At 41.8% G+C, this 27,150-nt stretch overlaps 1 non-coding gene across 1 annotated transcript; it reads left to right on the top strand.

Moving 5' to 3' along the window:
• Nucleotides 1-11,406: 11,406 nt before the first annotated feature.
• LOC130938431 (small nucleolar RNA R71) lies at nt 11,407-11,514 on the top strand. Its single transcript, XR_009069597.1, has one exon. It is a non-coding gene; the product is annotated as a small nucleolar RNA R71 (small nucleolar RNA).
• Nucleotides 11,515-27,150: the final 15,636 nt, after the last annotated feature.

The following is a 27,150-nucleotide window of genomic DNA, read 5'->3' as shown; positions in this document are numbered from 1 at the left end:
ATGCTTGATTGTTATTCACCATCTTGAATTTGTAATCTGCTGCTTTGTGTCCATACTTCCCACAATGAAAGCAATTAAAATTGGTTCTTTCTTGATAAAAATTGCATTGACCTCTTCCTCGGTTGACAGGCCTGAAATTCATTCAACCTCTTTCTTAATTAGATGGTGTAAAATTATTATAACTTCCTTGGTTGTAATTGCCACGACCTCTACCTCTGAAACTTCCTCTACCTCTACTTTGAAAATTAAAACCATGACCTCGTCCTTCTTGTGTACGGCTTGTTTCTACAACGTTGTTGAAATTGACTCGACTTTTCAGGGCTTCCTCGGTTCATTTTTCTGATTTCTCAAGTATTCTACTGATGTGACTTTCCATGGTTCCTTGCAACTCTGCAATCGTCATGGTATCCATATCGTGTGATTCTAGTATCGTTGTCACCACATGGTCATACTTCATCAGCATGGTGCGAAGAATTTTCTCCACCACGTTGCTATCGGGCATATCTTCTCCATAGACTCTCATCTTATTGACAAGATCTGTAACACGAGTAAAATATTGCTCAACAGTTTCTGAGCTAGTGATGCGTGAGCATCTTGTCTATCTTTTCCTAGTGAATTTGCACTTAAATTGCTGAGTTTAATTAAGAATTAATTATATTTTAGCCACTATGGATGCTATTTTGAGTTTTGGACAATTTTATTTATTTTAGGTAGCATTCGGCGGAATTTGACGGAGTTTCTGCAGCACAAGAATCAAAGAAGATGGTTGTGAGGAGCGACGCGCACACGTGCCTGACGCGTGCGCGTGAATTGGAGGTATCCATGGCGACACGTGCGCGTGACTGACGTGTGCACGTGATTTGAAGGTTTGCTCAGCGACGCGTCCGCGTGACCGACGCGTCCGCGTGACTTGCGAAGAAGACCAGCAACGCGTACGCGTGACGTGCGCGATCCATAAGATTGACAGAAAACGCTGAGGGGTGAATTCTGGGCCCCATTTTAGCACCCAAGTTAGGCGCAGATCCAGTGAAGCCAAGTGGTCCGCACGTTACAAATTGCGGAGTAGTTAATTAATTCGAATTAAAATTCAAATCTTATCTTTTAGGAAAAGATATTATTTTTAATTTTTAGATAATTAGATTTTAAATCTATTAGGATTAGTTATAAATAGGAACTCTGTACATTTAGACGAGAACACATTTTTACTGGAACCCTTATTTTTCTTCTCTGGACCATGAGCAACTAATCCTTCATTGTTAAGGTTAGGAGCTTTGTCTATTTTCATGGATTGATTCGTTTGATCTTTTTAATTTAAGTCATGTCTTGATTTATATTTCAATAATTGTTTTCGTTATTTATTTTATGAATATGGTTGGAACGGAAGTATGACCCATATTCTAATTGAGTTCTTGTAAAACTTGGAAAAGCTCTTTACTTGAACAACAACTTGAAAACATATTATACTAAATTTTTAATTGTTTGTATTTAATGAGATACGTGACATATAATCCCCTTATTTGTGGATAACTAGGATTCTTTTGGCATATAAACTAGAAATTGATCATCACCCTCTAATTAGAATTAATTGACTAAGGAATTGGCAATTAATGAATTTTAGAGGAGACTAGGAAGGTCTAAGGAATTAGGGTCTAGTCACATATAGTTTGCCATGAAATTAAATCTTGCATGATTAAATTAATTAGTAATAAAAGTTAATCCGAAAAATAGATAACTCTGAAACCTTGACTGCTTTCTCAACACCTTATTCTCAACTTATTTATCTGCCTGTCTTTTCCAAATTTGCTGTTTAATGCTCTTCAAATATCTCAAAACCATTTTCTGCTTGCCTAACTAAGTTAATCCTATCAAACACTATTGTTGCTTGATCCATCAATCCTCGTGGGATCGACCCTTACTCACGTAAGGTATTACATGGCACGACCCGGTGCACTTGCCGGTTAGTAGTGTGGGTTATAAATACCGCACCAAGTTTTTGGCACCGTTGCCGGAGATTGATAGTGATTAACAACTATCAGTTGTTTGATTGCTTAGATTAGGCATTTTATTTTTAATTTTATTAAAATCTATTTAAAAAAACTATATAAATAAATAGCACCAATATTTTTCTTAATTTCTGAATTTAAGTTTGGTGTTGACTATTTATTATTTTTCTTCTATTTATTTTATTCAATATTTTTATCTCTTTACACAGGTTACCTCACTGGAAATTCTCTGTACTCTGACGTAGAGATTCCCATTCTTTCTTGTTTTCTGTTTGTTTATGCGTAGGAACAGAGACAAAGAACATCTCTTAGGCTTTGATCCTGAACCTGAAATGACTTTTAGGCGGCGTTTACAACAAGCAAGACTTTATAAGGCTGCAGAATCCACTATGGATCCGACTAATACTGAGAATACCAATGCAGCAAACCTGAATGGGAATGAACAAAGGAGAGTACTTGACTCTTTCTCTGCTCCTACTGTAGATCTGTATGAAAAGAGCATTGTGGTGCCTCCTATTACTGCGAACAACTTTGAGTTGAAGCCTCAACTGGTCACTCTAGTGCAACAAAACTGCCAGTATCACGGTCTTCCCCACGAAGACCCAAATCAATTTATCTCTAGTTTTCTGCAAATTTGTGATACTGTGAAGACAAATAGAGTAAACCCAGATGTGTACAAACTCATGCTCTTCCCGTTTGCTCTAAAGGATGGAGCAAAGCTATGACTAGATTCCCAACCCAAGGAGAGTTTGGATACTTGGAACAAGGTGGTTACTGAGTTTTTCACTAAATTTTTCCCACCAAAGAAGCTGACTAAGCTTAGGGTGGAGGTTCAGACCTTCAGACAGAAGGATGGTGAGACTCTGTATGAAGCTTGGGAGAGATACAAGCTACTGATTAGGCAATGCCCTCCGGACATATTCTCTAAATGGACTCAACTAGATATTTCTTATGAAGGCTTGGGTGAAATGTCAAAATGTGCTTAGACAATTCTGCAGGAGGTTCATTGCACAAGAAGAAGACACCGGAAGAGACCATTGAGCTGATTAGATTGGTTGCAAGCAACCAATATTTATACTCCTCTAACAGGAATCTTGTGAATTCTGAAACCCCTCATAAGAGAGGCGTGTTAGAAGTAGATGCTGTTAATGCTCTTCTTGCTCAGAACAAGCTGATGTCTCAGCAAATAAATCTACTTACTCAACAGATGGGTGGCATGCAAGTCTCAACTATCAACACCCAAAATCCACCACAGGAAGTCTTCTATGACATGGCAGGTAATTTTGTGCAAAATGATAATTATGATTATGCTCAACCTTCTTTTGAACAGGTGAAAAATTACATGGGGAGTGGTCCTAGAAATCCCAACAATGATCCATATTCTAAGACATACAAACAGGAATGGAGGAATCACCCAAATTTTGGATGGAGGGATCAACCTCAGAGACCTCAGAACTTCAACAATAATTCTCAGGGCGGTTTCCAACAGAACAATAATTTGGAAGCAATATTGACAGGTTTTAGACAGGAAACCAGAGCATCTATCAAGAACCTGGAAATTCAAATGGGTCAAATAGCCACTAGAGTTAATGAAATTGATCAGAAGACCACTAATAGCCTTCCTAGTAACACAATTCCAAATCCAAGAGAGGAATGCAAGGCTATCTCCGTGATAAGTGGACACGTGGCAAGTACGGAAGCACAAGTTATGCAGGAAACCAGAACCTCTATTAGAAATTTAGAGGTGCTAGTGGGCCAACTGGGAAAGCAAATACTTGAAAAGTCTGCAAGTACATTTCAAAGTGATACAGTGGTGAACCCAGGAGAAGATTGCAAGCTTATTCAATTGAGAAGTGGTAAAGTAGCTGGCTCTGAGACCAAGGCCAATGAAGAGCTAGTTGAAAAGAAAGCTCTAGAGGAGAAGAAGGGAGAAGTAGAGCATGCCCCTCCAAAGCGTGCGGACAATCCATTTCCAAACTCTCTTGACACTTATCCTACACTGCCAAAGGCTCCTGAGTACAAGGCTAAGATGCCGTATCCTCAGAGACTTCAAAAGGAGACCAAGGACAAGCAGTTTTCAAAGTTCTTGGAGATCTTCAGAAAGTTACAAATCAATATTCCTTTTGCTGAGGTTTTGGAGCAAATGCCTATCTATGTCAAGTTCATGAAGGAGTTGTTGTCAAAGAAAAAGCGTTTAAAGGGAGATGAGACAGTAGTCCTAACTAAGGAATGTAGTGCTGTCATTCAGAATAAGTTGCCAAGAAAGATGCCAGATCCAGGGAGCTTTCAAATTCTATGCACCATTGGGAGCACTACCTTTGAGAAAGCACTATGTGATTTGGGGGCAAGCATAAATCTAATGCCCTTATCTGTGATGAAGAAGCTGCAAATCCAAGAGGCACAACCCACAAAGATAGCATTGCAGATGGCAGATAAATCTATGAAGCCTGCATACGAATTAGTGGAAAATGTCTTGGTTAAATTAGGTAAATTCTTCCTCCCAGCAGACTTTGTGATTCTTGATACAGGGGAGGATCAGAATGCCTCTATAATTCTAGGAAGACCATTCCTAGCCACTGGAAGAGCTTTGATTGATGTAGAAGTGGGTGAAACGGACATGCTAAATCACGATCATATTCATCATATTCATCATTGAATTCACGATCATATTCATCATTGAATTCTAAATCGACATGCTAAATTTTGTTTATCAAAATGGCGCCGTTGCCGGGGAATTTGCTTAGTGTGCCATGTTATTGTTTGGAATAAATGTGTGTATATATGTACATGGTTGCATTTCATTGTAAATTGTTAAAGTGACTAACCCCTCATCGTTACCATGAATCTCATTTTCCCTTCATTGCATGACGCGTTCACAACCGAATCCGAGCTTAGTCCCCTTTGATTCGGAAATAGAACGAACTTTGTTTCATCACCTCAACCACCTTACTAAAAGTGAACATTGAACCGTCACTCAAAGAAGGCATTAGTCATTCTCCCATCAATATCACAAACAACTCTTCTGTTTTAGGTACTAACGCCATGGATGCTCCGAGGAGAGTTACCATCAAGGAAGCGGGTGCACTGGACTATGTCCTTCAACCCCTTCATGTAACTCACCCCAACTTGAATGCAAACTTTGAATTGAAGACCGCTTTGATCAACCTCCTACCTAAGTTTCACGGGCTTTGGTGCGCGAAATTGTGAACAATACTTTTTCACAACTCAAATAATCCCCGGTAATGGCTCCAAGAACTTGGTGGCTCAATACCATGGCATTACACAACTTCGCACAACTAACCAGCAAGTGCACTGGGTCGTCCAAGTAATAAACCTTACGTGAGTAAGGGTCGATCCCACGGAGATTGTTAGTATTGAAGCAAGCTATGGTCATCTTGTAAATCTTAGTCAGGCAAACTCAAATATATATGGTGATGAACGAAAATAACATAGAAGCTAAGGATAGTGATACTTATGTATATCATTGGTGTAAGAGCTTCAGACAAGTGTATGAAGATGCCTTCCCTTCCGTCTCTCTGCTTTCCTACTGCCTTCATCCAATCCTTTCTTACTCCTTCCCATGGCAAGCTCGTGTAAGGTCTCACTGTTGTCAGCAGCTACCTCCCATCCGCGCAGTGAAAGCTAATGCACACACTCTGTCACAGTGCTGCCAATCACCGGTTTGGTTCCCTCCCCTACCGGAATAGAATAACTCTTTTGTGTCTGTCACTAACGCCCAGTAGGTTACAGGTTTGAAGCACGTCACAGTCATTCAATCATTGAATCCTACTCAGAATACCACAGACAAGGTTTAGACCTTCCGGATTCTCTTGAATGCCGCCATCAGGTCCTGCCTATACCACGAAGATTCCGAAGAATCCAAGAGATATTCACTAAGCCTCAGATGCTTGTAGAACAAGAATGGTTGTCAGTCACCTTGTTCATGGGTGAGAATGGTGATGGGCGTCAATCATCACCTTCATCATGTTGAAGAACAAGTGATATCTTGGATAAAGAACAAGCGGAATTGAATGGAAGAACAATAGTAATTGCATTAATACTCGAGGTACAGCAGAGCTCCACACCTTAATCTATGGTGTGTAGAAACTCCACCGTTGAAAATACATAAGCATAAGGTCTAGGCATGGCCGAATGGCCAGCCTCCCAATGATCTAAGATAGCATAAAACTCAAAGATAGCTACCAAGATGTGTGTCAAGATGTATATCTAATACAATAGTAAAAGGTCCTACTTATAGAAAACTAGTACATAGATGACATAAAAATCCACTTCCGGGCCCACTTGGTGTGTGCTTGGGCTGAGCAATGAAGAAATTTCGTGTAGAGACTCTCCTTGGAGTTAAACGCCAGCTTTGGTGCCAGTTTGGGCGTTTAACTCCCATTTGGGTGCCAGTTCCAGCGTTTAACGCTGGGATTTCTTGAGGTGACTTTGAACGCCGGTTTGGGCCATCAAATCTTGGGCAAAGTATGGACTATCATATATTGCTGGAAAGCCCAGGATGTCTACTTTCCAACGCCGTTGAGAGCGCGCCAATTGGGCTTCTGTAGCTCCAGAAAATCCGCTTCGAGTGCAGGGAGGTCAGAATCCAACAGCATCTGCAGTCCTTTTGAGTCTCTGGATCAGATTTTTGCTCAGGTCCCTCAATTTCAGCCAGAAAATACCTGAAATCACAGAAAAACACACAAACTCATAGTAAAGTCCAGAAAAGTGAATTTTAACTAAAAACTAATAAAATATACTAAAAACTAACTAGATCATATCAAAAACATACTAAAAACAATGCCAAAAAGTATACAAATCATCCGCTCATCACAACACCAAACTTAAATTGTTGCTTGTCCCCAAGCAACTGAAAATCAAATAAGATAAAAGGAAGAGAATATGCAATGAATTCCAAAAACATCTGTGAAGATCAGTATTAATTAGATGAGCGGGGCTTTTAACTTTTTGCCTCTGAACAGTTTTGGCATCTCAATCTATCCTTTGAAATTCAGAATGGTTGGCTTCTTTAGGAACTTAGAATCCAGATAGTGTTAATGATTCTCCTAGTGAAGTATGATGATTCTTGAACATAGCTATTTATTGAGTCTTGGCTGTGGCCCAAAGCACTCTGTCTTTCCAGTATTACCACCGGATACATACATGCCACAGACACATAATTGGGTGAACCTTTTCAGATTGTGACTTAGCTTTGCTAAAGTCCCCAATTAGAGGTGTCCAGGGTTCTTAAGCACACTCTTATTTGCCTTGGATCACAACTCTTATTATTTTTTTTTTTCGTTTTCTCTTTTTTTTTTTTTTTGAATAGCAATGCTTTTTCTTGCTTCAAGAATCATTTTATTGATTTTTCAGATCCTCAATAACATGTCTCCTTTTTCATCATTCTTTCAAGAGCCAACATTCATGAACCACAAATTCAAGATACATATGCACTGTTTAAGCATACATTCAGAGAACAAAAATATTGCCACCACATCAACATAATTAAACTATTATAAAATTCAAAATTCATGCAATTCTTCCTTTTTCAATTAAGCACATTTTTATTCAAGAAAGGTGATGGATTCATAGGACATTCATAACTTTAAGGCATAGACACTAAGACACTAATGATCATAAGACACAAGCATGGATAACATAAAGCATAAAAATCGAAAAACAGAAGAATAAAGAACAAGGAAATCAAGGAATGGGTCCACCTCAGTGATGGCGGCTCTTCCTTGCTTTTGAAGGTCCTATGGAGTGCTTGAGCTCCTCAATGTCTCTTCCTTGTCTTTGTTGCTCCTCCTTCATGATTCTTTGGTCTTCTCTAATTTCATGGAGGAGAATGGAGTGTTCTTGATGCTCCACCCTTAGTTGTCCCATGTTGGAACTCAACTCTCCTAGGGAGGTGTTTAGTTGCCCCCAATAGTCTTGTGGAGGAAAATTCATCCCTTGAGGAATCTCAGGGATCTCATGATGAGTGGGATCTCTTGTGTACTCCATCCTTTTCTTAGTGATGGGCTTGTCCTCATCAATGGTGATGTCTCCCTCTATGTCAACTCCCACTGAATAACAGAGGTGACAAATGAGGTGAGGAAAGGCTAACCTTGCCAAAGTGGAGGTCTTGTCCGCCACCTTGTAGAGTTCTTGAGCTATAACCTCATGAACTTCTATTTCTTCTCCAATCATGATACTATGGATCATGATGGCCCGGTCTATGGTAACTTCGGACCGGTTGCTAGTGGGAATGATTGAGCGTTGTATGAACTCTAACCATCCTCTAGCCACGGGTTTGAGGTCATGCCTTCTCAATTGGACCGGCTTTCCTCTTGAATCTTGCTTCCATTGTGCGCCCTCTTCACATATGACTGTGAGGACTTGGTTCAACCTTTGATCAAAGTTGACCCTTCTAGTGTAAGGATGCTCATCTCCTTGCATCATAGGCAAGTTGAACGCCACCCTCACACTCTCCGGACTAAAATCCAAGTATTTCCCCCGAACCATAGTGAGATAATTCTTTGGATCTGGGTTCACACTTTGGTCATGGTTCTTGGTGATCCATGCATTGGCATAGAACTCTTGAACCATCAAGATTCCGACTTGTTGAATGGGGTTAGTTAGTACTTCCCAACCTCTTCTTCGGATCTCATGGCGGATCTCCGGATATTCACCCTTTTTGAGTGAAAAGGGGACTTCGGGGATCACCTTCTTCAAGGCCACAACTTCATAGAAGTGGACTTGATGCACCCTTGAGAGGAATCTATCCATCTCCCATGACTCGGAGGTGGAAGCCTTTGCCTTCCCTTTCCTCTTTCTAGAGGTTTCTCCGGCCTTGGATGCCATAAATGGTTATGGAAAAACGAAAAAGCAACGCTTTCACCACACCAAACTTAAAATGTTTGCTCGTCCTCGAGCAAAATAAGAAAGAAGAGAGTAGAAGAAGAAGAAATGAGGAAGAGGGAGATGGTGGTGTATTCGGCCAAGGAGGGGGAGAAGTGGTGTTTAGGTAGTGGGAAATGAAGGGGTAAAGAGGGGTTTATATAGGAAAGAGGGGGATGAGGGTTCGGCCATTTGAGGGTGGGTTTGGGAGGGAAAGTGGTTTGAATTTGAAGGGTGAGGTTGGTGGGGATTTATGAAGGATGGATGTGAATGGTGAAGAGAAAGATGGGATTTGATAGGTGAGGGGTTTTTGGGGAAGAGGTGTTGAGGTGATTGGTGAATGGGGGAAGAAGAGAGAGAGTGATGGTAGGGTCCTGTGGGGTCCACAGATCCTGTAGTGTCAAGGAAAAAGCATCCTTGCACCAAATGGCATCAAAATCCACGTTTTGAGCCTTTTCTGGCGTTAAACGCCGGGCTGGTGCCCATTCCTGGCGTTTAACGCCAGGTTTTTGCCCTTTACTGGCGTTTAACGCCAGTCTGGTGCCCCTTTCTGGCGTTAAACGCCCAGAATGGTGCCAGACTGGGCGTTAAACGCCCAACAGCTAGCATTACTGGCGTTTGAACGCCAGCTTCTTCTTCTCCAGGGTGTGCTGTTTTTCTTCCTGTTTTTTCATTTTGTTTTTGCTTTTTTCATTGCTTTTGTGACTTCTTATGATCATCAACCTACAAAAAAGATAAAATAACAAAAGAAAATAATTAATTATAAAGCATTGGGTTGCCTCCCAACAAGCGCTTCTTTACTGTCATTAGCTTGACAGAGGACTCTCATGGAGCCTCAGAGTTGTTCAGAACCGTGTTGGAACCTCCCAACACCAAACTTAGAGTTTGAATGTGGGGGTTCAACACCAAACTTAGAGTTTGGTTGTGGCCTCCCAACACCAAACTTAGAGTTTGACTGTGGGGGCTCTGCTTGGCTCTGTTTTGAGAGAAGTTCTTCATGCTTCCTCTCCATGATGACAGAGGGATATCCTTGGGCCTTAAACACCAAGGATTCTTCATTCACTTGAATGATCAACTCTCCTCTATCAACATCAATCACAGCCTTTGCTGTGGCTAGGAAGGGTCTGCCAAGGATGATGGATTCATCCATGCACTTCCCAGTCTCTAGGACTATGAAATCAGTAGGAATGTAATGGTCTTCAACCTTAACCAGAACATCCTCTACAAGTCCATGGGCTTGTTTTCTTGAGTTGTCTGCCATCTCTAGTGAGATTTTTGCAGCTTGCACCTCAAAGATCCCTAATTTCTCCATTACAGAGAGGGGCATGAGGTTTACACTTGACCCCAAGTCACACAAGGCCTTCTTGAAGGTCATGGTGCCTATGGTACAAGGTATAGAAAACTTCCCAGGATCCTGCCTCTTTTGAGGCAATTGCTGCCTAGACAAGTTATCCAGTTCTTTGGTGAGCAAAGGGGGTTCATCCTCCCAAGTCTCATTTCCAAATAACCTGTCATTCAGCTTCATGATTGCTCCAAGGTATTTAGCAACTTGCTCTTCAGTGACATACTCATCCTCTTCAGAGGAAGAATACTCATCAGAGCTCAAGAATGGCAGCAGTAAGTCTAAAGGAATCTCTATGGTCTCAGTTTGAGCCTCAGATTCCCAAGGTTCCTTATTGGGGAACTCATTAGAGGCCAGTGGACGTCCAGTGAGGCCTTCCTCAGTGGCGTTCACTGCCTCTTCTTCCTCCCAGAATTCAGCCATATTTATGGCTTTGCACTCTCCTTTTGGATTCTCTTCAGTGTTACTTGGGAGAGTGCTTGGGGGAAGTTCAGTAATTTTCTTGCTCAGCTGACCCACTTGGCCTTCCAAATTCCTAATGGAGGATCTAGTTTCAGTCATGAAACTTTGAGTGGTTTTGATTAGATCAGAGACCATGGTTGCTAAGTCAGAGGTATTCTGCTTAGAGCTCTCTGTCTGTTGCTGAGAAGATGATGGAAAAGGTTTACCATTGTTAAACCTGTTTCTTCCACCATTATTATTGAAACCTTGTTGAGGTCTCTCTTGATTCTTCCATGAGAGATTTGGGTGATTTCTCCATGAAGAATTATAGGTGTTTCCATAGGGTTCTCCTAGGTAATTCACCTCTTCCATGGAAGGGTTCTCAGGATCATAAGCTTCTTCCTCAGATGAAGCCTCCTTAGTACTGCTTGGTGCATTTTGCATTCCAGACAGACTTTGAGAAATCAAATTGACTTGTTGAGTCAATATTTTATTCTGAGCCAAAATGGCATTCAGAGTGTCAATTTCAAGAACTCCTTTCTTCTGACTAGTCCCATTGTTCACAGGATTCCTTTCAGAAGTGTACATGAATTGGTTATTTGCAACCATTTCAATCAGTTCTTGAGCTTCAGTAGGCGTCTTCTTCAGATGAAGAGATCCTCCAGCAGAGCTATCCAAAGACATCTTGGATAGTTTAGAGAGACCATCATAGAAAATACCTATGATGCTCCATTCAGAAAGCATGTCTGAGGGACATCTTCTGATTAATTGTTTGTATCTTTCCCAAGCTTCATAGAGGGATTCTCCATCCTTCTGTCTGAAGGTTTGGACTTCCACTCTAAGCTTACTCCATCTTTGTGGTGGAAAGAACTTTGCCAAGAAGGCATTGACTAGCTTTTCCCAAGAGTCCAGGCTTTCTTTAGGTTGAGAATCCAACCATATTCTAGCTCTGTCTCTTACAGTAAAAGGGAATAGCATCAGTCTATAGACCTCAGGGTTAACCCCATTAGTCTTGACTGTGTCACAGATTTGCAAGAATTCAGCTAAAAACTGATGAGGATCTTCCATTGGAAGTCCATGGAACTTGCAATTCTGTTGCATTAGAGAAACTAATTGAGGCTTAAGCTCAAAGTTGTTTGCTCCAATGGCAGGGATAGAGATGCTTCTCCCATAGAAATCAGGAGTAGGTGCAGTGAAGTCACCCAGCACCTTCCTTGCATTGTTGGCATTGTTGTTGTTTTCGGCTGCCATGTGTTCTTCTTCCTTGAAGAATTCGGTCAGGTCCTCTAAAGAGAGTTGTGCCTTGGCTTCTCTTAGCTTTCGCTTCAAGGTTCTCTCAGGTTCAGGGTCAGCTTCAACAAGAATGCCTTTGTCTCTGCTCCTGCTCATATGAAAGAGAAGAGAACAAGAAAATGTGGAATCCTCTATGTCACAGTATAGAGATTCCTTGAAATGTCAGAGGAAAAGAGAAATAGAAAGAAGAAGGAGAAGAAGAATTCGAACTTTAGTTAGATAAGGTTCGAATTGTGCATTCAGAAGGAGTGGTACTCCATAAATAGAAGGATTAGGGAAGGAGGGAAGAGAATTTTCAAAAATTCATTTAAAAGATTTTGAAAACATTTTGAAAATTTGATTGCTAATTTTCGAAAATTAAAAGTGCAAAAGAAATCAAGTGATTTTTGAAAAAGATTTGAAATTAGAAATTAAAAAGATTTGATTGAAAACTATTTGAAAAAAAAGATGTGGTTAAAAAGATTTGATTGAAAAGTTATGGTCTTAAAAAGATGTGATTGAGAAGACATGATTTGAAAACAATTTTAAAAGATATGATTTGAAAACAATTTGAAAAAGATTTGATTTTAAAAATTAATGACTTCCCTAACAAGAAAAGATATGATTTGAAACATTTAAACCTTTCTCAACAGAAAAGGTAACAATCTTGTGATGTTTCAATCAAATCATTAATTGTTAGTAAGTATCTTTTAAAAAGGAAAGAAATTGATTTTGAAAACATTTGATTGAAAAGATTTGATTTGAAAAAGATTTGATTTTGAAAAACTAAAAAAATTGATTTGAAAACAAAATCTTCCCCCTAGCACCATCCTGGCGTTAAACGCCCAGAATGGTATACATTCTGGCGTTTAACGCCCAAAATGCTACCTTTTTGGGCGTTAAACGCCCAACCAGGTACCCTGGCTGGCGTTTAAACGCCAGTCTGCCTTCTTCACTGGGCATTTTTGAATGCTCAGCTTTTTCTGTATAATTCCTCTGCAGTATGTTCTGAATCTTCAATTCTTTGTATCATTGACTTGAAAAGACACAAATTAAAAATATTTTTGGATTTTTAATAATCAAAATGCAAAATGAATCAATTAACCATGCATGCAAGACACCAAACTTAGCAGTTTGTATACTACTGACACTAACAATATGAAAATGCATATGAGACACACAAAATACTTCAAGTCAATAGAATTCAAAGATCAAAACAAAGAAATATATGCATGGATTCGAAAATTATAACAAAAACATGCATTTGACACCAAACTTAGGATGAGACACTAAACTTATGCAAGAAACATCAAATATTTTTGGTTTTTTTTTTTTATTTTGTAATTTTTTTTGTGTTTTTCGAAAATTAAGTGGGAAAAGGCATCAAAATTCTTAATGAGAATTCCAGGAATCAGTGCAGTGCTAGTCTAAGACTCCGGTCCAGGAATTAGACATGGCTTCACAGCCAGCCAAGCTTTCAAAGAAAGCTTCGGTCCAAAACACTAGACATGACCAGAGGTCAGCCAAATCTTAGCAGATCACTGCTCCAAGAGCAAATTTGATGAGAATCAACAAGCTCTTGTGGTGATAAGTTGAAACCTCGGTCCAATCAGATTAGACATGGCTTCTCAGCCAGCCAGATTTCAACAAATCATCATGAAACTCTAGAATTCATCTTCAAGAATTTCGAAAAAAATAATACCTAATCTAAGCAACAAGATGAACCGTCAGTTGTCCAGCCTAAACAATCCCAGGCAATAACACCAAAAACTTGATGTTGTTGCCGGATCTTGGCACTGATGTTACCAAAAGCTTGCTCAAAACTTGAACAATCCCCGGCAACGGCGCCAAAAACTTGGTGCGCAAAATTGTGAACAATACTTTTTCACAACTCAAATAATCCCCGGTAATGGCTCCAAGAACTTGGTGGCTCAATACCATGGCATTACACAACTTCGCACAACTAACCAGCAAGTGCACTGGGTCGTCCAAGTAATAAACCTTACGTGAGTAAGGGTCGATCCCACGGAGATTGTTAGTATTGAAGCAAGCTATGGTCATCTTGTAAATCTTAGTCAGGCAAACTCAACTATATATGGTGATGAACGAAAATAACATAGAAGCTAAGGATAGTGATACTTATGTATATCATTGGTGTAAGAGCTTCAGACAAGTGTATGAAGATGCCTTCCCTTCCGTCTCTCTGCTTTCCTACTGCCTTCATCCAATCCTTTCTTACTCCTTCCCATGGCAAGCTCGTGTAAGGTCTCACTGTTGTTAGCAGCTACCTCCCATCCGCGCAGTGAAAGCTAATGCACACACTCTGTCACAGTGCTGCCAATCACCGGTTTGGTTCCCTCCCCTACCGGAATAGAATAACTCTTTTGCGTCTGTCACTAACGCCCAGTAGGTTACAGGTTTGAAGCACGTCACAATCATTCAATCATTGAATCCTACTCAGAATACCACAGACAAGGTTTAGACCTTCCGGATTCTCTTGAATGCCGCCATCAGGTCCTGCCTATACCACGAAGATTCCGAAGAATCCAAGAGATATTCACTAAGCCTCAGATGCTTGTAGAACAAGAATGGTTGTCAGTCACCTTGTTCATGGGTGAGAATGGTGATGGGCGTCAATCATCACCTTCATCATGTTGAAGAACAAGTGATATCTTGGATAAAGAACAAGCGGAATTGAATGGAAGAACAATAGTAATTGCATTAATACTCGAGGTACAGCAGAGCTCCACACCTTAATCTATGGTGTGTAGAAACTCCACCGTTGAAAATACATAAGCATAAGGTCTAGGCATGGCCGAATGGCCAGCCTCCCAATGATCTAAGATAGCATAAAACTCAAAGATAGCTACCAAGATGTGTGTCAAGATGTATATCTAATACAATAGTAAAAGGTCCTACTTATAGAAAACTAGTACATAGATGACATAAAAATCCACTTCCGGGCCCACTTGGTGTGTGCTTGGGCTGAGCAATGAAGAAATTTCGTGTAGAGACTCTCCTTGGAGTTAAACGCCAGCTTTGGTGCCAGTTTGGGCGTTTAACTCCCATTTGGGTGCCAGTTCCAGTGTTTAACGCTGGGATTTCTTGAGGTGACTTTGAACGCCGGTTTGGGCCATCAAATCTTGGGCAAAGTATGGACTATCATATATTGCTGGAAAGCCCAGGATGTCTACTTTCCAACGCCGTTGAGAGCGCGCCAATTGGGCTTCTGTAGCTCCAGAAAATCCGCTTCGAGTGCAGGGAGGTCAGAATCCAACAGCATCTGCAGTCCTTTTGAGTCTCTGGATCAGATTTTTGCTCAGGTCCCTCAATTTCAGCCAGAAAATACCTGAAATCACAGAAAAACACACAAACTCATAGTAAAGTCCAGAAAAGTGAATTTTAACTAAAAACTAATAAAAATATACTAAAAACTAACTAGATCATATCAAAAACATACTAAAAACAATGCCAAAAAGTATACAAATCATCCGCTCATCAGGCTTCCTGCACAAGACCCTATTCGACATCTCAAGGACTTTCATCATATATGCTCAACAACTAGACGGGAAGGATCCGATGAAGTTGCTATATGGTTGTTTGCTTTCCCTTTCTCTCTTGAGGACAAGGCTAAAGAATGGTTCTACACTCTATCTAGTGAAGTCACCTCCGATTGGGACTTACTTAGAAGAGGATTCTTGGATAAATTCTTGCCTCCGGAGAAGATGGATAGGCTAAGGAAGGAAATGTCTTGTATTGTTCAAGGTGAAACGGAACCGCTATACGAGTATTGGGAACGGTTTCGTAAGCTACTAGACGCATGCCCTAATCACATGCTTGATACTCAAGTATTGCTTGGATACATATGTCAAGGGATGCGAGAACAAGATAGAACTCTCTTGGACACCTCTAGCAATGGTTCTTTGTCTAAATATAAAACAGCGGAGGAGGCATGGCAACTTATCAGTGACTTAGCCGAATCCAATCAACATATGAGATGAAGAGTCAACCGCCCAAGAACCTTGAATGAGGTATCAACTAGTAGTGAAACTACCGCTCTAACTCAATCCTTGAGCGAAATGACATCCATCTTGAGGCAACTCCAATTGAACCAACAACAACCACAACAACCTCAATCATACCAACAACACTCCCCACCCCCTCAACAACACAACCAACAATTGGTCCCTCAAAAAGTGTGTGGCATTTGTTCTTGCTATTCCCACTACACGGATGAGTGCCCGAGCCTTCAAGAAGATAACACCTTGGCGGCTACCCATAATTTCTATGACCGCCCAAATCAAGGGCACTACCAAGGCGGTAATCCTAACCAAGGGCACCCTTATCAAGGAGGAAGCTACAATCAAGGGAGTGGGTATCACAATCAAAATTGGAGAGACAATCATCAACAAGGGAATAGAGACAACAACAATAATGGAGGAGGTCAAAGATGGAGCAACAACTCACAAAATTTCTTACAAAACCGGCCACCATACAACCAACAAAATCCACCATACAACCAACAAAACCCACAAAGAAACTACCAAACATACCAACCACCATATCAAAGACCACCACCCAACCAATCACAAACCCCTCAACTCACATATGCAACCACCCTCTCCAACCAAGACGAAACACTCCGGACCATCATCCAAGGCCAAAAGGAACTACAAAACACACTTGCTTCCGGCCTCACCTCTACACTACAAGCTCTTCTTGTACGAATGGACACACCAACAAATCCCACTCCTCAACCCCCAATCCAAAGTGTCATTCCCTCTCAACCTCAACCCAATCCTAAGGGGGCATCAATGCCATCACCCTTAGATCCGAAACACAATTAAAAGAGAAGGGAGCAAAGGATTCAAATCCTATCACAATCGCCCAAGAGGAGGAGAGAATAGATATAGAAGAGGTAGTAGAAGAGGAGACACCACAAGTCATAGTTGAGGATGAAGCTCAACCAACAAAGGAGACCCCCAAGGCCAAGAGAACCTTGGAAGAAGAAAGTGCTCAACCACTCCCATTTCCAACACTTGCAAAGAAAGCTAGAAAGCGCATAGAACTCGACCCCAAAATGGTAGAAATGTTCAAGAAAGTTGAGGTAACCATCCCCCTCTTTGATGCTATCCATCAAGTTCCTAGATATGCAAAATTTCTTAAAGATCTATGCATGAACAAGGATAGAATTCTTGAATTGGAAACCATCCCATTGGGGAGTTCTATTTCCGCTTTAATGGGAGCATTGCCCGAGAAGTGTGATGATCCGGGCCCTTGTATGGTCACTTGCACCGTCAATGGAGTTCAATTTATAGATTGTATGTGTGACCTCGGAGCATGTGTTAGCATCATGCCGCTCTCCGTCTACCGGGTATTGAAGTTGCCACCACTAAAAAGGTCGACAGCAAGATTTGTCCTAACGGATAAAAGCATAATAACCGTGACGGGTGTTGCGGAAGACGTATTGGTGAATATCAAAGGGTTAGTGTTTCCGATTGACTTCTATGTCCTTGAAATGCCATCAAGCGAAACCGAGAGAGCATCATCTATCCTACTTGGAAGACCATTTTTGAGAACTTCTAGATTTAAGCTAGATGCCTATTCGGGAACCTGCTCATTTGAAATAGACGGGAGAGTCGTAAGTTTTAGCCTAGAAGAAGCAATGAAGCATCCACCGGCGAATCACTCTCTATTCCGGTGTGACCCAATTGACAACATGGTTGCCGAAGTGCACCTTGCAAAGTTAGATGAGAAGTACATGATTGAAGAAGCAAATGAAGGTCCAAACAAACTAAACACCACACACCATACAAACCATCCGGAAACTCAAACTTCAAAGAATGACAAAAAGATGGAATTGAAGCCACTACCACCCCACTTAAGGTACTCATATCTTGATGAAGCCCAAAAGCTCCCCGTGATAATTGCAAAAGAGTTAACTCCTCAACAAGAAGAAAAGTTGCTAGATGTATTGAGGAAAAACAAAAGGGCAATTGGGTGGAGTTTGGTGGATCTAGTGGGAATAAGCCCCCAAGTATGCGAGCACCGCATATTTCTTGAAGAAGGAGCAAGACCGGTCCGACAACCTTAAAGGAGTCTTAATCCAACCATCCTTGAGGTTGTGAAAAAAGAGGTCACTAAGCTACTTGAAACGGACATCATCTATCCTATCTCGGATAGCGAGTGGGTAAGCCCGGTCCAAGTGGTGCCAAAGAAATCCGGGGTGACCACAATCAAAAATGAAAGCGGTGAACTTATAGCAACAAGAGTGCAAAATTCTTGGAGAGTATGCATAAACTACCGAAGGTTGAATGCGGCCACAAGAAAAGATCACTTCCCACTACCGTTCATTGATTAAATGCTTGATCGACTAGCCGGTAAATCGTATTATTGCTTTCTTGATGGTTACTCCGGATACTTCCAAATTCACATTGCTCTAGAGGACCAAGAAAAAACCACATTTACTTGCCCCTTTGGAACGTATGCTTACAAGCGTATGCCATTTGGCCTATGCAATGCACCGGCAACGTTTCAAAGATGCATGATGAGCTTATTTGTGGACTTTCTAGAACAATGTATGGAAGTTTTCATGGACGACTTTAGTGTGTACGGTGATTCATTTGATCATTGCTTAGGTAACCTTGAAAAAGTCTTAGAGAGATGCACCAAAACAAACCTTGTCTTAAATTTTGAAAAATGTCATTTCATAGTCAAACAAGGCATTGTTTTGGGACATATAGTTTCAAAGGAAGGCATCTCCGTAGATCCGGCAAAAATAAATGTCATATCTAGTTTACCTTACCCCTCCTCCGAGAGGGAAGTCCACTCTTTTCTTGGACATGCAGGATTCTACAGGAGATTCATCAAAGACTTTAGCAAGGTGGCCTTACCCCTCTCTCGACTACTACAAAAGGACACTGAATTTGAGCTGAGCAAGGAATGTATGGAAGCATATAACAAACTTAAAGTAGCATTGACACAAGCTCCTATTGTGCAAGGACCGAATTGGACTCAACCATTTGAAATTATGTGTGATGCTTCGAATTATGCGATAGGAGCTGCGTTAGCACAACGCGAGGGTAAGATTCCCTATGTCATAGCTTATGCTTCCAAAACACTAGACGGAGTCCAATCCAACTACACTACTACCGAAAAGGAACTCCTAGCTATTGTTTTTGCTTTGGACAAGTTCCGAGCCTATCTTCTTGGTTCCAAGGTTGTAGTGTACTCGGATCACCCGACACTAAAGTATTTGTTGCCAAAAAGGAATCAAAGCCGAGATTAATTCGTTGGGTGCTTTTGTTACAAGACTTTGATTTGGAGATCAAGGATAGGAGTGGTTCCCAAAACCTAGTAGCGAACCATCTAAGTCGCCTCGAACACACAAAAGGCGACACCACTCCTATCAATGACTCCTTCCCTTTAGATGCTTTGCACGCAATCTCGGAAGTAGTTCCTTGGTATGCCCCAATAGCAAACTACTTGGTTTCATGCACTCTCCCTCCCAATCTCAACAAACATCAAACGGATAAGCTGAAAAGCAAATCCAAATACTATGTTTGGGACGATCCCTATTTGTGGAGGTGTGGAGCAGACCAAATAGTGCGACGGTGCATACCTCAAACCGAATTCCAAGCAATCCTGGACGCTTGCCACGCTTCCGAAGGAGGTGGCCACTACGGCCTCCAAAGAACGGCAAGAAAGGTCCTTGATTGTGGATTTTGGTGGCCAACCCTTCTCAAAGACTCTTCTCTCTATTGCAAGTCTTGTCCCCAATGCATTCGGTTTGGAAATATTTCTAAGAAGGACAAAATCCCCCAACAAAACATGCTTTTTTGTGAAATCTTTGATGTATGGGGAATCGACTTCATGGGACCATTTCCAAATTCCAATGGCTTTCTCTACATTTTGTTAGCCGTCGATTATGTGTCAAAATGGGTGGAGGCAATCCCCACCCGAACGGATGATGCTCATGTTGTTTATTCTTTTGTGAGGAACAATATCATTTGTCGCTTTGGCTCCCCAAGAGCAATCATAAGTGACCAAGGATCCCACTTTTGCAACAAAAAAACGAACGGCCTCATGAGAAAGTATGGCATCATACACAAAGTCGCCACGGCTTACCACCCTCAGACAAACGGCCAAGCTGAGGTTTCTAACCGGGAAATCAAACATGTGTTGGAAAGGATTGTGAAGCCGAATCGAAAGGATTGGAGCGCTAAACTCTCCGATGCACTTTAGGCATATCGAACGGCTTACAAAACACCCATTGGCATGAGCCCCTTTAGGCTTGTATATGGTAAAGCATGCCACTTACCGGTAGAAATCGAACACAAAGCTTATTGGGCCATAAAGGAATGCAATATGAGCTTGGGTGGAGCGGAGTAGAGAGAAAGCTTCAATTGGTGGAATTGGAATGCTTAAGATTAGAAGCCTATGACAATTCTAGACTTTACAAGGAAAAGATGAAAGCCATCCATGACAAGAACATTAGGAGAAGAGAATTCAGACCCGGTGAACTAGTCCTTCTTTACAACTCAAGGTTGAGATTACTACCCAGAAAGCTTAGATCAAGGTGGGATGGACCCTACCAAGTAGAGAAAGTAGAACCTTATGGGGTCTACCACTTGCGCCACCCATCAAGTCCGGACATTTTCAAGGTAAATGGGCACCGTCTCAAATTGTACCATGGTGAGCAAAGAAAGAACTCCAAGGAATTTGAAGTATTCCTCTTGAGGGATGCATCTCTTGAACAAGAACTTTGAGCTAGTGGAAGTCCAACTTAAGGACGGTAAACAAAAGTGCTAGGTGGGAGACACCCCACCATGGTAAGATCTTCCTTTGTACATAACCATTGCATCATTCTTTGATTGACACTTGCTTAACACTTGACTTCATATTTGGTAGCTAGGTAATAGATGTAGTTGTAGCTAGATTTCAATTCTAATTTTGCTTCATTTGTTGAGTTCATTTGGTAGTTTATCAAGTTAAAACATCCTTCTATAGTGCTTAAGTAGCTGTTTGGAGGGTTGGAATGCTAAAAGTGGTGCGAAAACATGCAAACTTTGAAGAAGGCACCCTTCTGCGCGTGCGCGCACCTGGCGCGTGCGCGTCCATGAGGCATTTGACGACCATCCACGCGGACGCGCACCGTGCGCGGACGCGTGGGTTGCAAAAAGCACCCCTCCATACATTTTCCAGAGAGTTAGGCCACTCTCGGGCCTGCACTAAGCCACCAGCCCAGCACTTCCGCCGCATGCGCGCACCTGGCGCGCACGCGTCCATATGCCCGCAACACGATGTGCGCGCGCGCGCCCAGGCCGCGCACGCGTCCCTCGTCCTGCACCCTCCTCTAGGCCACTTCACAGAGAGTTAGGCCCACCCCAGGCCCATCTCATGCCTGGGGCATAACCACATTGCCCCGCGCGCGCACCGTGCGCGCGCGCGCCAACAGCCCTGCAGCCAACTTCTGGTACTTCGTCCAGAGAGTTGTGCCACCTCTAAGCCACTCTTGTGCTACCAGCACAAGCGCATGGGCGCGTGCGCGCGCGTGCCCCCACTCCACCTCGCTTCCTTGCGCGAGCGCACACGCGTGGGTGATCGACGCCAACTTAACAGGGAGCACACTTGCCCCCCTTCCTTCATTCTTCTCCCCTTTTCTTCTCACCCCCTCTACTACCCATCCACCTACTACCATTTGTTCTCCCATTCAACCACCTCCTACCACCTACCTCCGGTGGCCCCTACATTGCCCCTCCACTCTCCGTCACTCCACTCTACAACTTCTTCTTCCATACCCTTTCCCATCTCTCAAGGTACTATACTAAGCTTCCCTCTTGCTCTACCCCTCTCTTTTTGATTGTTAGTCATTTAGTTTCATTTTCTTTTAGGTAGTCTCTTTCCTTTTCTCCTCCCTCTTCCCTCTTTTTAGTTTCATTTTCTTTTGGGTAGTTATTTTGCTTTTTTTCCATTTAACTCTTCATAGGCATTTGGGTCCTATATTCTCTTGCATTGGTAGATGAGATGTGTTGCTTGATTTTCTTACAACCACTGTGTACTGTAGTCATTAATAATGGATTGTGGAATGTCACATTGCTTTCACCTTTATCTATTTACATACTACAAAAAGGATGCACGCCAAGTGTTTGACGAAAGGCATACTTGAGCTTTGAGCTCATTTTGACTAATTGCCTCTCAACTAATCACTTTTGGGTGCATCCCCACATTCTCCAATCCATCCACTCACCTTTTCATAACTTGCTTCCCACTTTTGGTATTTGAGGGTGTATGCTTCTCATGCTTCTTACTTGCATGCTTAAACTACCCCTATACCATATGCCAATGATTTGCCTTGCTTATCACGTGTTATCTTAGTTACATGTTGCAGATGTCATGTAATAATGATACTCATATTCTTATGGCACAACTTTTTCATTTGCATAATCGCATTCAATTACACTTCTTTGGGTTTGATGTTATCCCCTTTCTTTGCTATCACAGGATGGTCATCAAAAAGAACAAAGGGAAAGCCCCGAAGAAGCCAGCTTCCAATAGAGCGCGCCAAGAACTAACAGCCAAGCCACTCCTAAAGAAGGCTAAGGGCCCCGTTGATGTTCTAGAGAAGGACAACCCTCCAAAGGATTCAAACAAGTTCCCTAACCGCTACTGCGAACTTGTTTACTCAAGAATGATTGAGAGAAATTATCACCCGGAGCCTCTTCTAGTCCTACCGGCTCACCTCACTCCGATAGTGATGCCACACATTGACCGGAGGCAATGGACGTTCCTCTTGAGGCAACCAAAGGAGGCTAATCTATCATGGGTGGTGGAATTCTACTCCAACCACCACTCACCCCTTCTCACATCGATATTTGTGCGCCGGAAGCAAGTGTCAGTCACAGTGGAAACCATCCGAGAAGTACTTAGGATTAGGCCGTTAACGGATGGATATGATGCCTATCAAGAAGTTTTGACTGCATGCGATGACCGTGCGTTCGATTGGAGCGCGATCCTCTGCGTAATTGCTTTACCCGACGCTTGTTGGATTCGGGGGACCATAAAGCAAAGACCAAAAGGTTTAGATGCACGCTACCTCACTCAAGAAGCCACGGCATGGGCCCAAATTCTAGCTCACTACGTGCTCCCGAGCACCCATGGGTCATCCATTACCGCCGAGCTTGCATTATTGATATGGTGCATCTTAACCGAGAAACCGGTCGACATTTCGCATGCCATTCGCCAATCCATGGGGCGCATTCATGCCAAGGGAAATCTACCATTCCCCGCTATGGTGACCGAATTAGTTGCAATGGCCGGCGTCCACCGAGAGGCTAAGGATAGGAGAACCTCAATTCCGGTCGAGGGCGATGTTGTTCCGACCAAGAGGTGCCTCAAGCCTCCGGAATTCACCAAGGACATTGGACTACCCACACCAACTCGCAACACCACCACATCATCCACACCACAAAAATCAGCCACCCAACGCCTTGAAGACCTTCACAAGAAGTTGGACCGTTATGAGAGGCGTAACCAACGCCGATACGCTCACGTGAAGAAACTTCTAAGCGTAGTCACCCCACCTATGGAGGAACTAGATATCTCCACATCCACCACAACTTCAAGCGGAGATAGCTATGACATTGGAGATGAGGGACACTCGGGACTCGACCACCCATTGCGCCTAACCTATAGCACGGAGGACCGTGCTAAGTTTTAAGTGTGGGGAGGTTGGCCGACCGATCTTCATAGGTAACACCCGAATAAATTTTCGTTCTTTGAACTTTTTTGTAATTAGGATAGGTTGCATAATTAGGTTTTCTTTGATACCAATTGCATGATAAGTTTACTTGGTTGGAACAATGAAACTCTTTCTTAAGGAACCAATACTTTGGGGCAACCGTGGCATTGCCAATTTTAAATATTTTGATGCCAAATTTGCATGAAGAATTATATTTTGGAACATGGATTTTGAGTTAAGAACACAAGCTAGTGAGCTTTGAGCCTTGTTTGGTGGCTACATCTTATAGTCACCTACTGTCCTTCTTGTGTGCAATTGTTTCTCTCTATGAGTGTGATCCTTGATTTGTTTGATTCTTTATGTCCATTATTTTGTGTATTCATGCATTTATATGATTGAGGCCATCATTTCATTAGCTCACTTACCCAAATGGCCTTACCTTTTATCTTCCTTTGTTAGCCAACTTTGAGCCTACGCTTAACTCACTTATTCTTATTTTAGCACATTACAAGCCTTAAAGCGGAACACAATGAATGTCCTTTATTTGGATCTTTGATTGGCTTAGGCTAGTGAGTGTGAGTGTCATCCAAGAGTGAAAAAACTTTGGGACATTGGTTGGGATAAAAGGGTGTTTGTGTTTTGTATTTTTATATTGGGGAATTGGTACATACTCATGTATTGATTAAATGTAGAGACCTTATGCATGGATGTTCTTGTGTATAGTTTGAAAGAAAAAAAATGAAAAGAAAAAGAAATGAAAGCGAAAAAGAAAAAAAAGGAAAAGAAAAGAAAAAAAAGGTATATAGAAAAAAGAAAAGAAAGAAAAAGAAGAGCAATAAAGGGGACAAAATGCCCCAAAGTGAAGCTCAATAAGAATCAATGCATAAGTGTTGTGAAATGAAAAGAAAATGCATGAGTATGTGAAAGAGTGAGGAATGGGTAGTTAGATTAGTACTTAATTGTATAGGATGTCATAGGTTAGGTGGGAAGTCTAAGCCTATCGAAGATTCAAACTTCAAGCTCACTTGACCAAATATGCATCCTACCTTAACCCTAGCCCCATTACAACCTAAAGAAAAGACCTCATGATAATTGTATGCATACATTGAATAATTGTTGATTGTTATATGAAAAACAAATCTTGGAAAGCATGATTAGGGGAGAATTGAGTGAATCAACCCCAAACACCGAGCGACTAGAGTGCAAACACTTCCGGTGAGGGTTCGAAGGCTCTAATTCATGATTCCCGGCTCTCACGAGCGTTCTTCATGCAAGGTGCATATATTGCATTTGATGCTTAAAATTGGTAAGTCCTATATATTGACCACCATCGGACCCTATATGCTTGCATATATCTTAGGAAGGTCGATTTGTTCCTAACCAAGTAGATAATAGCACTAGTCATAGTTGCATTCATATAAGTAGGTTGCACTTCATGAGTCTTATACCTTCATGATCCCTCGATCTTTTGTGTTTCTTTTGCATTTCTCTAAGCATGAGGACATGCTAGAATCTAAGTGTGGGGAGGTTAATAAACCCCATTTTGAGGGTTTATCTTGTGTTGATTTCAGGGGTTTTATTAATAATTCCACACGCTTTCTATATGAAAATACAAGACTTTGTGTTCCTTTCCTAATTTTGCCTCATGGATGAAAACATGCTTATTTTGCACTAAACATAATGAGCAACTGGTCTTTCATGTTTTCAAAGATATACAGCCAACAGGTGAAGGAGAGAGGTACATGCAGGCTGAGCTTATTGATCCAAACCTTCAAAAATCCCCTGATGATGCACAGCAGAATCTGCAGCTCAAACCTCCCTTGGTAACAGTCAATAAAATTCCTCCTAATATCAAACCTAAGTTTGGTGTTGGAAATGCATCATCTACCAAGGAGGAGGTTCCCAAAAAGAAGAAAGTACCCAGAGGATGGAGAAACAAAAAGATCCCCACTGAAGGTTTCTCCCCAAGAATGAAGGTGGTATTGACTAGTAATCCAACATGGGTTTATACAGTAATCAGAATTCTTTCTCTAGATCATATTGAGCTACGTTATGGAGACACAGGAAAGAAGTTCAAAGTAAGAAGTGAAGAGCTGAGCCCCTATGACCCTCCTCTTTAGAGGAGCTGACCGTCAAGCTAGTGACGATAAAGAAGCGCTTGTCGGGAAGCAACCCGATAATTTTGTATCCTTAGCTATTTTTATTTTTCGTAGTAGTAGTTTTTTTATTTATTTTTATTTTAGTTCTTACTAATTTTCTAATCATGCAGCTATGTTACTCTAGGAACCGAACACCTCAAGCTCTATATATATTTCAAAAAAAAAAGCGCATACGACGCGCAAGCGTCATTGACGCGAACGCGTCGATCATATGTGAGTGAAAAATAAAATTTGACAGAGAGTTGAGCGGAAATGGCGCCAGAACCAAGCCTCTAGCACAAACAACCCACGCGTATGCGTACCCCTCGCGTGTGCGTCGTTTATAATTTTCGCCATTCACGCATGCGCATCATTAACGCGTACGCGTGACCTGTAAAATCGACGTAAAGGAGTATTTGGGCAGAGAGTTATGCTGACTTGGGGCACGAAGTGTGCTAAAAGCACAAGTTAGAGCACACGAATGCGTGACTGACGCGTTCGCGTCAGTTACACATATGGCCATCCACGTGAGCGCGTGCATGACGCGAACGCGTCGTATGAATAATTGGCTCCCAAGACATGCGAACAGAAAGTCGCGCGGGCGCACGGCTGGCTTCGCGCGAATCGCACAAAATCCAGGACACACGGACGCGTGCCTGACACTAACGCGTCAGAATGAAGAATGCGCGACTCACGCGTACGCGTGACGTACGCGTACGCGTCGCTTGCGCCGCCCAGTTTTCTTTCTCTCTCTCCCCCAAATCCTTATTCTCTCTTATTCTTTTATCCTCTTCTCTTTCTCTCCTCATAATACTTGTTTCTTCTATTTTCAGTTCTTCTTTGCTTGAGGACAAGCAAACCTTTAAGTTTGGTGTTGACGCTGCGCTTATAGGTTTTCTAGCACAAAAGGGAGGCGAATCATCTTCACTGAAGAGCACAACTTGAAGAATAAAGCGACCGCTAAGATAACTAAGGTGGTTGAGTTCCTTTCATTTTTATTCCTCCCCCTCTTCTTCTACGTTATGTTCCGATTTTCTGCTATTTTGCTTTGTTTGTTACATGATCCTTTATTAGTTAGAATCCTAGGACTAGTTTAGTTTTTCCTTAAAATGCTTTAATTCTGAAAGATGTCACATGCATTGCCCACTGAGCTTGAAATCAAAATTTTTTTTGATGCATTGCATGAGAAATTGAGTTTAATTTTAAGAATAGTCTTATTTACTTAAATTTGGTGGTATTTTCTGTGATTTTTGAATGCATGATATGAACAGTGTATATTTGAATTTGAATCAAGGGATGTTGATGTATAAGGAACAGGAATTTAGAGAATTA

This window comes from Arachis stenosperma, chromosome 6 (assembly GCF_014773155.1).
Source record: "Arachis stenosperma cultivar V10309 chromosome 6, arast.V10309.gnm1.PFL2, whole genome shotgun sequence".
NCBI classification, from domain to species: Eukaryota; Viridiplantae; Streptophyta; class Magnoliopsida; order Fabales; family Fabaceae; genus Arachis; species Arachis stenosperma.
Note: the sequence above shows the minus strand (reverse complement) of the source record. Positions and strands in the feature narration are given on the sequence as shown.